Below are 11,010 nucleotides of genomic sequence, written 5' to 3' on the forward strand. Positions count from 1 at the left end.
TGTTTCTTTTATGTTCTAAAGGAAATAGATTTTTACAATACAAATCATGTCCTTAATCTTCAAAAGAAAACAAACAAACAAAAAAACCAAAACCCTCTTTGTAAATTTTGAGAAATGAGTCAGGAAACATAGTCTGAAGCCATATCTCCTTGTAGTCAAACAACACTGTCCATTTCACTGGAGATATTTACATTGGACATAATCCACAGTGGTCTAAACCAGCCTTAATTGAATTTAAATCCCAGCCATCTGGACTGCTACCCTCGTCTCTTTGCCTGAGGCTTTTATTTAAGACAGAAATTTAAGATAATAGGGAAATTTTTGAAGGGGAAAAAAAGGTCAATTATCAACTGTATGCTGTGTCTCATCAAGTTGTGAACTAAGAAACAAAAATCAGTCCTTCCTCCTCAGAAAATGGTAAAAGAAACAAGAAGCTGGAAACTGCAGGGATCTGGAGCTAGAAGCATTTATTAAGTGAATAGACATTGAAGAGCTAGAGCTGGGAATAAAAAATACAAGCAAAAAAAGTTTTTGCCTGTGAGAAACATATTCTAATGGAGGAAGACAACACATAAAAGGATGCCAAAAAGGCAACTAAGGGTAAGGTTCCTAGCATCTACCATGACAGAGGAGTACAGATTTCATCCTAACAAAAAATGAACTGATGGCAGTTCACTTCATCCTCTTGAAATGGAGATTCTAGAAGGATCCATTAAAACAAAGGGTGGGGTGGTAGGGGCTGAGTGTACATCAGAGGTGACTTCCAGAGCTGAGGTGATCTTGTTATAGGAGAAACACGTCCAAGTTTAAAGTAAGGTGTTTCCCTAAGAATAGGAGACCCAAACTTTGTCCAAATTCTGAGGGAAGAAAAGAATTTTATTTGAAGAAGAAATTTAAGGTGGTGAAATAACCCAATAGCTGGTGGAATAGCCTGGGGCAGTGCTGGCAAAAAAAATTTTTTTTTGAGCTCTGGTGCTCAGACTGCAACTTCAAGCTATTTGTGAGTCCTGAATTCCCCAGAGTCGAAGGAGGAAGCAGCATTGGGCAGCTGGACACAGCTGGACAGTGGGGCAGGGCATGCAAAAAGTGTCCTCTGGTACAGTGGGGGAGAGGGGGGAGGAAATGGAGCAGCCCTCTCAGTGCTGCCATGCCACACCTTTACCAACATGAGCTGGGGGCTAATAGAGTAGCCTTGTAGCTGCTGGAGTAGCCCAAGGGGTGATGGAGTAGCTCCAGAGCTAGTGGAATAGCTATTCCCCAGGTGTGGAGCAGTAGCCCCCCAGATGTGGAGTAGCAATCCACCTCGTCCTGGGCTGATGGAGGAACCCTGAAGCTAATGGCAAAGCCCCAGAACTGGTGGAGCAGCCCACTAGCCCACTGTGTGGATCAGGTTTTGCATATTAAAGGTCTGGAGAATTGTCACCTCCCATTGCAAGGAAATCTCCACCTTTTCTCAGAATAGCCCACCCCAGAGTATTACTGGATGTTACAGGCTTAGAACCCTGAAAATGAGCATTGAAGAGGAGGGTCTGAATTCAGGTGGGGGTTTGTTTGTGGATCTGACACATCATAGGTGAACTTGGGGACATCAGAATGGGAATAAGGAATGTGCAGTTTGGGGGATTCCCTTGGACTTCCAGAGCTCTTAGTGCACATTTCTCCTTGTTTGTCATCATTTGTCAATGTGGGAGAGGTCTTGCTACCCTTCTGACAAAGATGAGAACATGGAGGTGAATATGGTACAGTAGATAATCACTATTGGTAATTAATAATGCCTAACAGTTCAGAACTAAGGTAAACATAGAACAATATGAGTAATTAATAATACCAAACAGCAAAAGCTGGTTTCTGGTATAGAAATACAGATAATTAAACTACAGAATGGTCTACTAATTAATACTACAGATTCTGCAATATATGTTTATTAACCTTGAAAAACCTAGAACTACTAGTCAGATAAAACTAAATCTTTAACCAGGAAAGAGATAGTGTTCAATATCTGGCTGCCATACAGAGTCAAACTCCTAAAACCACACAAATCCAAAGGGCTCTGGGACTCTGGGAACAATATCTCTGAGAGGATCACCACGCTAGTTGCTTCTCCAAAGAACAATAGAACTTGGGGAACTTATATCCCATTTGGGGAACCAAGGACAGGGAAGTATGATTGATTGACATTATCATGGCTTCAAGGAAATGAGAGGTCCAACCTATACTGACAGGATGCAAAGAGGCTTGGTAAAGAAACTGTAGCCAGAGGCTGGGGTATCAGAGAGTGGTCTACTTAAACTAGATACTAAAAGAATAGTTCCTGTGCAGATGTTGTTCTTGGGAATGGATCTGCAGTAGGGGAAACCTCCAAGACGAAAAGGGTACTTAACATTTGATTTAGATCTACTATCCCCATGCAACGAGGACAATTAAGTACCAATTCAGTCTGAAATGGCTGTATGGGACTTCCTTATGGGTGAATTCAGGACAGGGGCAGAATTAGGGTCTCCAGACTTCAAATTGACATATGCTTGACTACTACTGAAACTACAGCATTTACAGTTTTTGCTTGAGTGGAATATAATCTGTCTTTCTCAGAATAAGTGGTCTTTAAGCTTTTTAGCCTGTGCCCCAATATTTTCAAGGACCTGCAGAGAAGTTTGTATTTCCCCTTAGAACTTTGAGAATAATAATACCCTCATTTTCTAAAAACAAAACTGTTGGCCTGTCTACTTTGGATTTCAAAGACCTTGAGAGATTGAGTGATTTTCTGGAGACAAGAAGTCTCTATCCAATGGGAATTCACAACTCAGTAGCTCCCTTATCTCTTGAAGGTGTTAAAAAAAAAAGATTTATGTTCCCTTTCCATATGTATGCCTTATTTCATCTTTGAACTTACTCACTGTTCTTCAAACCATAACCTAGAGGTCATGGTTCCTATGAAGGGAGTCAGACTAGAACAAAAGATGGGAGGAGGGAGATTAGTGGTGGTGGTGGTGGGGGTGTTCTATGATTAGAAAGTCCTATAAATTGGTATTCTGAATCATCCAAGCTGGGAGTGTCCTTCTTTCACGAAAGCATAAATGACTATCTTGTACTTTGGCTTCTCAACTCTGAGTTTGTGAATTTATTATAGTGATATATATAATAGATAGATAGATGATAGATAGATAGATAGATAGATAGATAGATAGATAGATAGATAGATAGATAGATAGATAGATAGATAGATAATATAGGTATTGCAACTCCATCCCACAGACACACATGCTTAGCTAAAGTGAAATACAAGATTTCAGAAGAGATTAAATGACCTCTAGGACCACCTCCTCTTTCTCCCCCAAACACACACACACACACACACACACACACACACACACACATGCACACCTTTTCCCCTAGCATTCTAGATAGATTTTCTATGAAGGATTTATTGGAAGACATAGACAAGATTCGCACAGTATGAGATGTGGGTAGATCATAGATCTAGAAAAGACCCTCAAACTCCAACTTCTTCATTTCACAGATGAGGAAGCAGAAGATTAATAAAGGTGTAATTACTTGTACAAAGTCACTCAAATGAATAGAACATGAATTTGAACTCAAATTTTCTGACTCCAAATTCAATTATACTTTTTATCCTTCACTTGGAGTGGAAGTAATCATAGCAACCAAATCACTGATTCATCAAAAATAGAGCCAAAGTATCTAAAGCAGTTATCTAAAGCTAGATAAAACACTAAGTTAGGGGAACTGTAGGAAAAACCATACAAAAATGTTCATTAGTCTTCAACTCATATTTATTTTTCTAATTATATCACACGTTATTTTCAGATCACTTTCTGTAAAATAGGCTGGGTAGATAGTTTCCAGAGATGACAGAATTCAGGCCACACCTTGAAATTTGACTCACCTTTCCCAACAACAAAAAAGGTTGCCCCATAAACAAGTTCAGCAGTCCAGGTCCTAAGGGGAATCAAGGAGCAGGAGCCTGGAAAGGAGTCCAGTACTATCACTCCACCCATTCTTCTAAAGCTAACTCCATAAGGCAATTTACTCATCTGATTGTTTAACAATTAGTTTGAAGGATTAGCCTGGGAATGGGAAGGGTTGTAAGGAAGTTGTTGGGTTTTTTTTTTAGAATTCCAGCAGCCTGCAGGTCACTTTTTAAGTTCCTGAATTAGTAAATGTGGAAGGGGAATTGTATTTTATAGTCTTTTTATTCTTACATTATATGTGTTTAAACTTCAATTATTAAAGGATTTTTAATTGAATTTTATAGTTCATGAGTACCCAGTTATATATTCTTACCTTCTCTCTCAGGGAAAAAAAATGAGTCAAATTTATACTTGACTCACAATAAACCCTTAGGAGAAGGCATTATTTCTAATAAAATAGTGGATACCTTTCCACAAAGGGGTTGTCAACTTTGTTTATGGAATCCCCAAGTTTCCCTTGGTCCTTTGGGAACTTGCCTTAAGGGAAGTCCCAGACTGACTTTTGTCTTGGACCAGTGATGGCAAACATTTTAGGGACCCCATGCCAGGCCTGGCCCTATCCCCAGACTGTATGCTATGCCCCACCCCATACATGGGGGGTGGGGAGGAAGGCTGGGCTTGCAGCCCCACCTCAAGCTATCTCCTGCACCAGGGGGACCCTCCTCTGCACCCAGATGCATGGGTGGGATACAGAGTAAGGAGATTGCTGCCAAAGAAGCCTGGGTGGAGGAGGCTCAGTTTGGGGTCAGGGACTGGACTCCCAGCTGGTACAGGCCTGCCCAGGGGGAAGCCACCTTCTGCAGCTAGGAAGGAAGGAAGAAAGTAGAAAGCTTTTAGAGGGTGAGTCTGGGCCTGGTGTTGGGGCCTTCCTGGCTCCCCCAACCCTTAGTCCCAGACAGGGGAGGGAAAAAAGGAGGGATGTGGCCTCCAGTTAGGGGAGAGAATAAGAGCAGGGAGGTGCCAGACAGTGGAGAGGGGGAAGGGAACAACTGCCAAGAGGATGCAGACTTGCTCATAGGTTTGCCATCAGGTTTTAGGCCAAACAAAGGACCATCCATTAAGCACCCTGAAGAGGAATGATAGAAATATTCAAACATCAAGTACCTTTTTATATTCTTAGCCTCTCCTAAGCCATTCCCTAGTACCTCAGCCCTCAGGCTATAACCTCTTTCTCTAGCCTGCTTATAACCAGTCAGTGTATTCTTAGTTCTTCTGTCAGTTGATTTCTTTTGTTAGTCATGATATTATTTAACTTGTGTGGGGTGCTGTGAACTAAGATAAGTGAGGGGGAGGGGGGATTCTTTAACTAACATGCCTATTAGTGACTTTTTTGTTGCTGAATTTCATTGGCTAAATATTCAACTGAAGGTTGGTATTTTGTACAGTTCAAGCCCAAGCAAGCACTACTAACTTCATCTGTCAATCTGCTTCTTTTGTTGGTTTTGATATTATTTAACTCTGAGAATAAGGTTTCACAAAAGTACATAGTGTGAATTTTAGATTTTCTCCACTCTGATTAGTATTTAAAATCCTAGCAACCAGGAATGTATATACCCCTACTTAAGGATTAAGTGTTGAGGAGGTTGGCCTATGACAGACATGTGCTAGCAAGTGACAAATAAGAAACAACTGACAAACCCCCTGGACTGTCCTAAGTCAAGCTTAAGCTACCATTGGTACATGTGAGATGCAGGAAGTGATGTAAATAACGGTCTATATATTTTGCATCACTTTCTCTCTCCGGCTCTCTCTCATGGAGACACTGGGCTCTTTCAGCATTGGGAGTTCATGGCAACATCCTTAGTGTACTTGGTGAGTGGTTTAGGCTGATTCCTTTTTCCTTGACCTCCTAAAATGCTATCCTCATAGGAGGTCCCTCATCTAGGAGGAGGCCTTGTGGCTGAAAGCCAAGCTATATTGAGAAGACCCCTTGGCCTAAGACTCTGAACTCCTATGTGGCTTGCCAGAGCAGTCCAAATTCCTTTTCTCTCTCTCTTCTTAATTTATTCCCTCTATTGTAATTAAACCACCATAGAAATAAAAAACTGACTTGAGTATTTTGTTGGGATTGAATTAATCCCTGGTGAACACTAGCATAATATATTCAGTCAATAACCCTTAACTTTATCCCTTAACAATAGAGGGAAAAATTGTAAGTAAAGCCATTGCTATATTTTTCAGGGTACTAAAAGTGTCTGGTAATTGGTTCCAGGCACTCCTCCATTACATGTGGGAAGGAGCCCTGCCCAGTCTTCCACCTGCCTGGCTCTGGGGTGAGGTGGTGCTGTCTGCCAGCTTGCCTGCCCCCAAGCCGGTGCTCCTCCTTCCCATCCCCACGGGAGTCCCACACACCCCAGACATGGGCTCACTCGCAATGTATAAATAGAGATTTTGAACCCCATTCTTCAATCCTCAGAAGTCCTTGGTGTTTCCCAGAATTCCTGATAATCTCACCTGAGTCCCCAGGTTGGCGAGATCACAATTGGTATTTAACTAGCAGTAATGCCTCCCTCTTGTTCTTCCATTCCATTGCAATGATGTAAGTAAGCTAAGCACAGGGATTCTGAATTGGCTAATCAGCCATGTGCATGTTATTATTTTGTATCTTCTTTATTCCTTGATTTCTAATAATCCTTAATAAACCTCATAAAATATAATATATTTTATTATTAGAGATATAAAATAATTGTTACAGTTAATGGCAACCATAATTCGGACGAGAACTTCTCAATTTTTTTTTTAAGGTAGCCTAGATAATTTTTTTTAAGCCACATTTCTCCTGCCAAGGTTTTTCAGCAAAGCTTCTGATTCAGCTCACTCCTGCTGCCTGCTTCTGCACTCCATCCATGCTTGCCTTCAGCCATTCGCTCCAGACCTGCTTGACCCAGATCACTCTCCCGGTCCCAACCCACCCCAGCCCCCACTAATCTCCAGCCTCCAAGCCAGATCGCCCCAGGCCAGCCCCAGGACCCAGGCTACTGGTAGCTGCCAATGTGTCTCCAGAATCACAAACCAACTGGTAAAAACTGGGGTGTTCTTTCCTTAGGCAACAATTAGCCTTCACATGGCAGGGGATCTGGGGGGGGGGGGGAAGAGGAGAAGGAAGAGACTTTTCCAAACAGGAAGCTACAAGTATAGCATATTCTATGGGAGAGCAGTGAATTACCTATTCCAAAGGAAATATTTTGAGTGCATTGATCCTTTTACTTACCTTACCTGAGATTCAGGAGAGAAATTCACCTCCCTGCAACTCTTTGCCATTTGGGTCTGCCCAATTTGAGATTCCTAAAACCCACCCTCAATTGGGCTATTGCAATTTTGGGGGATATTAATGCTTTTTGAATGTACATTACCTGTTGTACTACTGTTTATAAAAAACTGTTACTTTGTAAAAATCATTTGCTTGTACTCACAGTGGATCATAGCCAGATATGAAGAGGAAATGGATCTCATTTTTGGTGAGAAACCTTTGTATTCTATATTTTCTTAGCTGACACAGTGTGTCAATGATTATAAGCTATATTTTTGCATTTTTAAAACTCTTTTATTATTATATTTTTCTTGCATGTGCAATATACTATTTCAGTCTTACTTTTTCCTCTCCTTTTTATATTTGAAGCACATGTCATCAGTATTAAGATTTTCTTTAACTTTTTTGATTTTGCAGTAATATAAATTTAAAATATAAAATATATTTGCTATAATGTCAATGCATGCCCCAAAAGCTTGAGACTATAAAAATGATGCCATTAATTGTTTTTTTTTTTTAATTTATGGAACTTTGCTTAATGATTCTGTCGGATTCCAGGACAAGAGAATACAAAAAGAGCCATTGCACAGTGCCAAAGAAGCACAAAGCTAAGCTTCATAATGCTAATCGAGCACAAAAAGACCAACCAATTCCAATGGGGTTAATGAAAATTTTGAGCCATGACAAAAGGACTTGAACATGTTTGGGGTTCAAGGTTGTGGCTGTTTAACATGTGTTAAAGGCAGGTCTTCCTTGTTCCACATTCTACCAAGTATTTCAAATTTGACTCCTACCTGGCTCCTATAATCTAGTCCCTTTTCTGTCTTCCATAGAGTTGGCAAACTTTCTGTAGTCCTGGCTACTGATTGGGTAAATGCATAATTGCTTATATCATTTTAATTGGGCCCTGATTCAAAGACCTGTTATAGATTGATTTTTCCTGTACTTGGAATTTTTACACATAAGACTTTGATAGTTTATATATACAGAAATTATTATTTTTTTTTATTTTGGATTTTTTTTTAATGTCTTGCCATTTGATTCATATACCTCATAACTCAGCCATGCATCCCTGAGTTATCCCTATGTTTTTCAATCACCCTCTTCAGTGTTTGTGTGGGGGAGATGTATAAATGGAGATTTTAAATTGCAAAGTTTAAATTCCTTTTGAGAGCAATTTTAGATTGAGAAACATGCTACCTCTCTGAATCCAGAAAGTGAACTGTTTGGAGAAGACACCATGAAGATGCCTCCACAGACCACAAGCTGCACCAGAAGATCCAGAGTGAACTTTGGGATGTGGTGATTTGAACTGTGTGGGGTAGAATGCATTTGTTTTGTATGTATATTCTTATGCCAAGGGGGACTGCCCAGTAACTGGCTTTTTGTCAATGTGCCTAGTAATCATTGGTTTTGTTCTCTTTTCCTCTTATCCACAAATTATTGAATCTTTAAGTTGATTATATTTCCATGATCCCAATAGGTTTCCCAATAGAATAACAGGGGGGTATGTATAAATGGAGATTTTGAACCCCAGACTTCAATCCTCAGAAATCCTTGGTGTTTCCCAGAATTCCTGATAATCTCACCTGAGTCCCCAGGTTGGCGAGATCACAATTGGTATTTAACTGGCAGTAATGCTTCCCTCTCATTCTTCCATTCCATTGCAATGATGTAGTAAGTAAGCTAAGTGTGGGGATTCTGAATTGGCTAATCAGCCATGGGCATGTGGTTATTATTTTGTATCTTCTTTATTCCTTGATTTCTAATAATCCTTAATAAACCTCATAAAATATGACATATTTTATTATTAGAGATATAAAATAATTGTTACACCAGGCCCCAAGGTGTGCTGAGCCTATTCCCACTATTACAACACCCACCCAAATTACTATTACAAACATGGAGTCAGAGAGTAAATAATATAAGAAGCAGTCTTTATTCCTTCTCAAGAGGAAGGGGCAATTGCTCTAGTAGTAATGTCTGTTAACATGGAAAAACACAGAATTACTTTTAAACTGGAAAAAACACAGAACTATCAAATAAAAAGAAAAACCACTCTAATTATGGAGCCGAGATCAGTGCTAAATTAGGCCTCCTTGCAGAACTGTGCATTATAAATCCATGCAGAGTCCTCAGACTCTGGCAGTTCTGGTCACTGAACTACTGGGAGGGTCACCTTGGGAGATGATAACTCCAAAGGACAAAAGAAGTTGGGGGAACTTATATACCATTTGGGGAATCCAGGGACAGGGAAAGATGATTGATTGACATTACCATGGCTACAAGGAAATAGGCGTGTTCAAACTACCTAGACTTTGGAAAGGAACCATAGCCAGAGGCTAGGGTGTAAGGGGATGGACTACTTATAATGGACACTAAAAGGAAGGTCCCTGCCCAGGGGTTGGTCTTCTTGGGAACTGGTGTGATACAATGGGAAAGGCTACTAAATCAAAAAGGGTGCTTAGCCCCACCTAACTGGGATTATCATTTACTTTAGGTGTCAGGAGCCAGGTCCAGCCCCACTGTGACACCAGGGGTTCTCAGCAGGTATAGAATGGTAGAATGAAAAAATAAAAAACAGAAGACAGCTGTGCACGTGAATCAGCCAGGGGCAAACTTTGCATCTGGTGGCTGCTCCGCCATGCCCAGGTCTGGTCTTTATTTTTATACCCATTTTGGGGGGCACAAAGATATAATTTTAGGCACACATGTTCAAGTAAAGAGAATTGGGAAAGTGATACATTAACTTTTTTTAAACCCTTACTTTTATATTTATTATTATACTATTATATTATATTATTATATTATTCTTTTATTGTATATATATATATACAATATACTATTGTATATTGGTTCCAAGGCAGAAGAGTGGTGAGGGCTAGGCAATGAGGGTTAAGTGACTTGCCTAGGGTCACACAGCTAGGAAGTGTCTGAGGCCAGATTTGAACCTAGGACCTCCTGTCTCTAGGCCTGGTTCTCAATCCACTGAGCTACCCAGCTGCCCCATACATTAACTTTTAACAAATCACCTGATTAATATTCTGAGATCATTCTATATTCTTGTATTGTGATTATAGATTCTTGACAGAATAAAGGTTTCACACAAGATAAATGATTTTTTGTCACAGGTCGCTTGATTTTCTTATTAATCTGTGAGGAGTTTAGGCTTACAAACAATCAAAGAAATTTACTTATTACATTTAATAAAAAGAAATAATAAATCAGAAATTCTTAAAGACAATTCAACAATCGTAACATTGGTATTGAAAGATCAGAGAGGTACCGAGAACACAATTCAGATTAACTATTAGGCTGATCATTTCTCAGGGTTATCAGGGAGTTTTTACCAAGGGGAGTTTCTGGTTGGTGAAATTGAGTCACTGAGGCATGGTGAAGCTTGGTGTCCTTGTACATTTTGTATGGGCCTTTATATATTTTATATTTTGGCTTTAAGAGAATAAGTTTCTGTGTAGGAGAGTAGAGGAGATTCTGGGCTTGCTGAGAATTATGTACTTAAGTAAAAGTTAACCCATGATGGTCTTTTGGATTTGGATATGAGAGTCTGATTTTTGGTGTTTTTTGGGGGGAAATAGAATGCAAGTATTTTGCTCTTATAGTATTCCTTCTAAGGTTAGGGAGAGAACATGAATCATATCAATTCCATCAGTGAGGGATGTAGATAAGAGAAATCATATAGAGGGAGCTGAGTGGGCAATTCCATTTTGCCAAAGAGGCACTCAGTGACCTCTTCCCTGCCATGAGCATCTT

This window comes from Monodelphis domestica, chromosome 2 (assembly GCF_027887165.1).
Source record: "Monodelphis domestica isolate mMonDom1 chromosome 2, mMonDom1.pri, whole genome shotgun sequence".
Taxonomy (NCBI): domain Eukaryota; kingdom Metazoa; phylum Chordata; class Mammalia; order Didelphimorphia; family Didelphidae; genus Monodelphis; species Monodelphis domestica.